Raw genomic sequence first — 7,185 nt, 5'->3', positions numbered from 1 at the left:
CCTTCCGCCGGCGGTTTCTCCTTCGTCTGAACGAACCACCGGCTTGAAAGACCATCGTTGAACGCCTCTCGTTCTGGCGAATCTTTTGAGACCAGTCCCATCAATTTTGATCACCTCTGTGCAAAGATCCGACAAAAGTCGTCTTCCGCCTTTGCCATTCTTTTGAGATGAGTCAATTTTTTTTTTTAATTTCCACGTATGCGCCACATATGTGCCACATCAACTTCTCCAGCCAATCAGGATCGAATCCCCAATTTTAAAAGTCACATGCATCGCATGTGACTTTTTCCGGCGACCCACAAATTTTTCCGGCCAAATTTGGACTGAAATTGCGAATTTTTCAGTTTTACGGGACCATATTGAAACCCTAGAAACTTACGGGACTAAAACGAAAATGACCTATAGTTGTGGGACGAAAATTGCCTTTTGCCCGAAAATAAAATATGTTTAAGTAATCATGATACTCAAGTTAAATTTTGTATTTCATTCAATTAACATTTTATCCAATTCGATTGTGTATATTGAACATGTTTTTTGAATTTTAATAAAATTTTAAAAAATTTGAATATTCACATGTTTGACTCAATATTGCATCATCTAAAACTTTATAGATAAAAAAATATCTTAGAAAAGTGAATAAAATTGTTTTTTTCTTAAAAGCAAAACAACCAAAGGTGTGGGAAGCTTTTAGGGGTCCCCACCCCTTTTATATTAATTCACAAAAAGGCTAAAGGCCAAATATACAGCGGGAAGTGCTAACTCCCTAATGTCATCTATAAAGCAATAAATAAGGAGTATTATACTCCCTTACAAGTGTAAGTCAGAGCCTAAATAAGGAGTATTACTTCCTTACAATAATAGACATGAAAAGCGTAAACAAGAAGTGTTACTCCCTTACATTGAATAAGACAAATTGAAAAATGTCATGAGTTGGAATGACAATTATGGCATGTCAAAAAGGTTATGTCAATTTGGCAAATGGACAGTAGGAATGTCCAACTGGTAACCTGTGAAATAATGCCAAAAGAATGCTCCAAGCAAAAAACAGATAATCATTCCCTTAACATGGTTTTTATATTGTAAATGAGAGGGACGATACACATAATCAACACAATGCAGCATTGTAATATGCGAGTTAAATTATGTGACATCCAAGAAAAAATTACACAACAAGAGTAATGGTGAAAGGGATATATAGAATTGAGTTAAGATAGAATAAGTACCAGATAATTTCAAGCACATTGGTTGAAGAAACTGTTGGTACTAAACCTCTGAAAATCGAAGGTAAGGAGTGAATAAAGAGTCCCAGTACAGAATACCTGTAATCTTACCTTTCATCTGATATTTTGGGAGGAGTGGGAGAGATGTGGCTGAACGGCAAGGTTTGCAAAAACTTTGCAGCTTGGTTACCTTCTTTGTATATGTGGGAAACTTTGGTTTCAAGGAGCAGGAGGGATTTTTTGATGTTTTGGGACTTGACGGTTCCAATGCACCTCTAGATTGAGCAGAAGAGGTGGATGATATCCAATGTATCAACTTCTATCCATACTCGAGTGAAACCTTTATCAAGACAGATTCGTAGCCCTCTAAAAAGGGCTTCAAACTAAACTACTATAATGGTGGTGACGCCCAAAAGTTCTATGAAGGCACAAAGGAACTCCCCCTCAGGGTTTCTCAAAAGTTCACCAGCTCCTCCAATACCAGGGTGCTTCTAGAGGCACCATCGGTGTCTAATTTGATCCAGCCAAAGTCTGGTTTGGCCCAGGTCACCATAATAGTTTTATGGAGTTTGGTGTGTTGTAGTGGGGGAATGTGAAGAGAATTCGCAGCAAACCTATCTCCTTTCAAGTGTTCTGGTTTCCAATGTTTAGTCCTAGTGATCGTTTGAAGTTGCTCCATGATTTTGAAGGTGATAGTTCTAGCTTTGAAGGTAACACCTCTGTGTTTAGCATCATTGGCAGTCTAAATATATCAGAGAATCAACAAAGGAATGAGTTCTCTAATATGAAGGTGTTGAGTTTCTCTGGCCTTCCAGGCTTGGATAAAGGTAAAAGGTAAGCTGCCATTAGGAAGCTTGATGTGGAACTTGTTGGCAAAAAACGTCCAAACTTGCACTAATAACTAAGGAGGAAAAGGTGTTCAACTGTTTCTTCACTGGAGTAGCAGCAACTTTTGGATTCCAGGGAGATTCCTTTCCTTTTCAGTCTGGTCTCCAATGGAATCCAGACAGTAGTAAGGTGATAAGAAGGGACCAGATCTTCTTGAATAGGAGAGATTTAGGTTTGTGATCCCTGGTGTTCTCCCAAGCTAAGTGAGTTGTGAAGCTTCCAGTGGTGGAAGTCTTCCAAAAAGGGAGGTCTTGTTGTCCATGTGAAATGGGGTCAGTAATGATCTTATCAACAAAATAAGAAGAAAGATCTGCTAGTAGTCTCTGAAGGTCCCATTCTTGATTTTGCCAGTACCAACAGACCAGAGTGTGTGTGTAAGGGATTCAAGGTCAGTCATGTTATAAGGGGGGGCCTTCTGTTATCCACCAGTCAAACCAAAATTAAACTAATCTTGAGTCCCAAACTCTAGAAAATATTGGATTGTGATTCTTGTATGACTTTACAGAGTGATGTAGGTCGCTCAAAATTAGGATTTTCGGATCGCCGAGTCGTGATCGTTGAATCCTTCTTTTAAGTTACCTGGAGTGAATCCTGAGAACACAGCAAACGTCAGATTAGCCGAGAAGCCCTCGGCGATGGCCCTCCGATGCTTAAGTTAGAAAATGTGGGGTCGAAAATAAGGTAAAGGGATCGAACTAGAGCATAAACTGGCGGTAAAAATAAGTGATGAAAGCATATTTGAAATATCATAAATGAGGGTATTTATACTTGTACGGTACCCTCTGTAGGAGTGACACGTGGCTCCAGTGAAAGCGCGCCACATCAACCCTCTGTCGGACCTGCTGCCGCCGCTGCTGCAACTGTACAGTGGGCCCCTATTGCGCAGGCATAGGGTGCACTCATAGGGTGCAGTCATAGGGTGCGGTAATTGCTAAAAATAGGGGGGGTATTTCTGTAAATGTGCAATTCTCCTCATCATTACTCCCCCACTTCTCTTAGTGTCATTAATGACACTAAGGGAAGTAAGCAGTCACATGCCCGTTGGGAAGGATGTCTCGGCCGTTCATCCTAAGCCACGCGTCTCCATCTGGAGGAAAGTGGAAAGGCGCGTCGCCACAAATATTCCCCTATATATAGCTCCATATTTGAACCTTTTTGACCGCTCAAACTAGTCGCATTCGACCTCTCCCTGCGATCTATCTCCACTTTCCAGGTACTTTTCCATCCTTTCTTGTTCCAGCTTTCGATGTCTTCTAAGTCTAGGAGTGCGTCTGTTCATGTGTCTGCTTCTGAGTCCGCGACGAACTCGGAACCTGGTTCGTCGTCAGGGTCGTCCGCGACCTCCCCTAGGGAGACCGCAGGCACTTCCCGCAATCCTACTGCTTCGGTTTCTCAACCATCTGACCTCCCCGAAGAGATGGGTGAATCAAATGATATCCCTGTTATTAAAAAATATACTGAAATGATGCAACAAAAACCATGGTTAGGGATAGCGAACGTCATTAAAATGACTCCTGTAGCATTAAAAAGAAAGTACTATATCCCGGCCGATTATGATATCAAAATCCCTCGCTCCTTCGATCGTATGCACCAACCTCCTGAGGGTTATTGTGCTTTGTCTGTACTTCATTTAGATGCCGGACTTCGTTTTCCCTTGCCTCGCGAAGTGAATGATATTTTAATCCGGCTAGGTCTTTGTCCAATGCAATTGTCCCCCAACTCGATTAGCCATATCCTCATGTTCTTAATCGTTATGAAATACCTCGATCTACCATCCTCATTTGACAATTTCTGGTCCTTGTACAATATTACTGCCTCAAAGAGATCGGGCGAAACTGGGTGGTATTATTTGACGGCACGCAAGGACTGCCGTTTTTTAGACGATTTGAGGTCTAACGTCGGTTCTTGGTGTGATAGGTATTTCTTTATCCGACCTCCACCCCGTCAATCTTGGGATTTTTATTTGGGTTGGCGTGAATCCAAACCTACACCTGAGACCTTTGGAGAGGGGTTCGAGAGCGACCTCATCAATTACATCACTCTGTTTTGGTACCTTCCCAAAGTACTATTACAGGAAAAGGTTTTGAAGCTCGCGGGCCTCTCCCCTGCTCCTATCCCGGTCAAAAGCTCCTTAGGTGATTTCATATTCCTCATCAGTTGGCTCCCCATTCTTCATTTAGCGATTTCTAACAATTTGTTCTTTTGCAGAAGTTGAAATCATGTTTGCCAGACTTGCGAACAAAACCAGGGCCAAAAAGGGGACACTTCCTCCCTCTGTCGATCGTGAGCTTAAACAAACAACAATAGCAGCCAAAGGGAAATCCAAAGTACGGGTTGCGACCCCGACCCCCTCTCCAAACGTTGCTGCTTCAGAACAGTCGACCCCCACCACCACTAGAGATCATACCCCGGACAAGCAAGTAGAAGTCGAAGTGGTAGAGATCTCGGAAGATCGCGGTTTAAAAAGAAAAAGGGCGAAAGAAGCTGCTATCCCGGAGGCCGAATCCACTCATTTTACTGAAAGCCAAAGCGACCCTTCCTCGAGGTCGGCGAAACAAGGTAGACTCGAGGCCAAGCTCGCTGCTGATCGGGTCGCTGAACCCGAAAATAAGAGGAAGTTTGCCACTTTGCAAGAAGCGTGGTAAAAGACGAGGGACGAGCGACCCGCTACCGCTCGCCGTGCTGAGATGTCTGGGGAGAAATGGGTGCCGGACTGGAACATCTCCAAGAACAGTAGTGTCTTGCGTACTTTTGCTGGACAAGATTCTTGGGAGGTCTACAAAGCTGCCTGCCTGGAATGCGATCAAGTTATCCTCGCGCAGACCTCCCTGACTTCTCTTGAGGAGCATTTTGCGCATAACATGGCTCAGGTATTCAACCATTTTATTTGTTACCTGCTTAAGCAGTAGGAACTAACCTTTCGATCTGCTGTAGGCGATGGCCTTCGCACACCGCATTTCTCTCCAAGGCTCCATGTGGAGGCATGATAAGATCCAGATCGAAGGGAAGGCCATGGTGATGGAGAAGAAGATCCTTGAGCAACAGGCGATAATCGAGTCCTTGCGTGCGGAAAAGGGGGAGCTCGTTTCTAAGCTGGGGATCTCTGAAAGAGAGCTGGAAGAGACCAAGCGCGCAGCACAAGCAGATCGAGTGGCTGCTTTCGAAGCCGGTCGGGAGGAAGGGTTAGCAAAAGGTCGTGATCGGGGTGTAGCCGAGGGTAGAGCCCTGTTTCTGCAGAGCCAAGACTTTCAAAGCATGATGAACGAGGCTCGACTTAACGGTGCTCGCGATTTTCTGAGATCCCAGACCTTCCGAGAAGCCGTAGAGAATCAAGCCTCAGAATTGATGATCGAGGGGTTTGAAAAATGCCAAGGACAAATCCAGAAGCTCAATGGACTTGCCGAAGGTTTCGACCTGGAGCAGTTAGATGTCTCTCTGGATAGGAACCTCGAGCCTTATCCTCCTGGCCCTGAGCCCACTGATGAATTTTCTGAATTTCTGCCCTTGATGGACGATCTGCCGCCTCCCTTTCCTATCTCTTAATGTTAATCGAACGAACAACTTTTGTAATTTTGAACGGACGGATGATTGTAGGGGGTATATCCCCCTTTTTTTTTGTAATTTCTATGACCACCAGTAGGATCATTTTGCTAATTTGAACTCCGAACACGTGAAATTTCAGGTTTGTCCATTTTTGTTATCATCCTTGCAGATCGCTTCATGTAATTATGGATTTCTTGCATGTTTCACAATAAAATCCTTTATCTTCGAGATCGCTTGCGAACCTTAATAGGTTAGAAATCCTGCGCTCTTTTCAGATAGCTTAAGAACCTTGTAGGTTAGAAATCCTGCGTTCTTTTCAAATCGCTTATGAACCTTGTAGGTTAGGAATCCTGCGTTCTTTTCAGATCGCTTATGAACCTTGTAGGTTAGAAATTCTGCGTTCTTTTCAGATCGCTTATGAACCTTGTAGGTTAGGAATCCTGCGTTCTTTTCAGATCGCTTATGAACCTTATAGGTTAGAAATCCTGTGTTCTTTTCAGATCGCTTATGAACCCTGTAGGTTAGAAATCCTGCGTTCTTTTCAGATCGTTTATGAACCTTGTAGGTTAGAATGTGAAGCTTTTCCAATTTTGTACGAACATAATAAATGAGTAGATAATGACCTTTTGTAGGTCGTCTTTCTCAGATGAAATGTCTTTCATAGACAAGTACATAACCTCCTTTTGATCGTCTTTTTTAGACGAATACAAAACCTTTTTCTAGGTAAGATATCTACTACAACGTCTACATGTATTTCAAGCATAAAATTTCTTCAAGTTATGGATATTCCATGGTCGCGGCAGATTCTTCCCTTCCAAATCTTGCAAGATGTAAGTCCCTTTCCTCCGGATTTCCACGACCTTGTACGGGCCTTCCCAGGTCGGGTCGAGTTTTCCCACGTGCTTCGACACTTCCACTTTTTTCAACATAAGGTCTCCGACCTGAAAGTTTCTTGGTCGTACTCGACGATTATAGCTTCGGGTCATCATGCTTCTATACCGCAATATCTTTGCGTAAGCGCCATCCCTTCCTTCCTCTATCACGGTCAGATCAAATGCCCGTTCTTGAGAGTTTTCCTCTATCGTGTATTGGATGACTCGAGCAGTTTCTTCACCAATCTCCGCAGGAATGATTGCTTCACTGCCGTACACTTAACAAAACGGGGTCTCTCCGATCGCTGTTCGTGGGGTCGTTCGATATGCCCAGAGCACCCTAGGCAATTCTTCGACCCATGCCCCTTTAACTCCTTCCAATCTGGTCTTCAGATATTGCAATAGAGTTCGGTTTGTGACCTCGGCCTGGCCGTTCGCTTGTGGATTCCCGACCGCCGTGAAGTTTTGCTGGATTTTCAACTCTTTGCACCATGCCATGATCTTCTTTCCTTGGAAATGGGTTCCATTATCCGATACAAGAATGCGGGGGATCCCAAATCTGCAAATGATATTTTTCCAAATAAAATTAATTACCTCTTTCTCAGAGATCTTGGCCAGAGCTTCGGCCTCGACCCACTGGGAAAAATATTCGACCGCCACGA

This window comes from Sesamum indicum, linkage group LG2, assembly GCF_000512975.1.
Source record: "Sesamum indicum cultivar Zhongzhi No. 13 linkage group LG2, S_indicum_v1.0, whole genome shotgun sequence".
NCBI lineage: Eukaryota > Viridiplantae > Streptophyta > Magnoliopsida > Lamiales > Pedaliaceae > Sesamum > Sesamum indicum.
The sequence above is the reverse complement of the archived record's forward strand: the minus strand, read 5'-3'. Positions refer to the sequence as shown.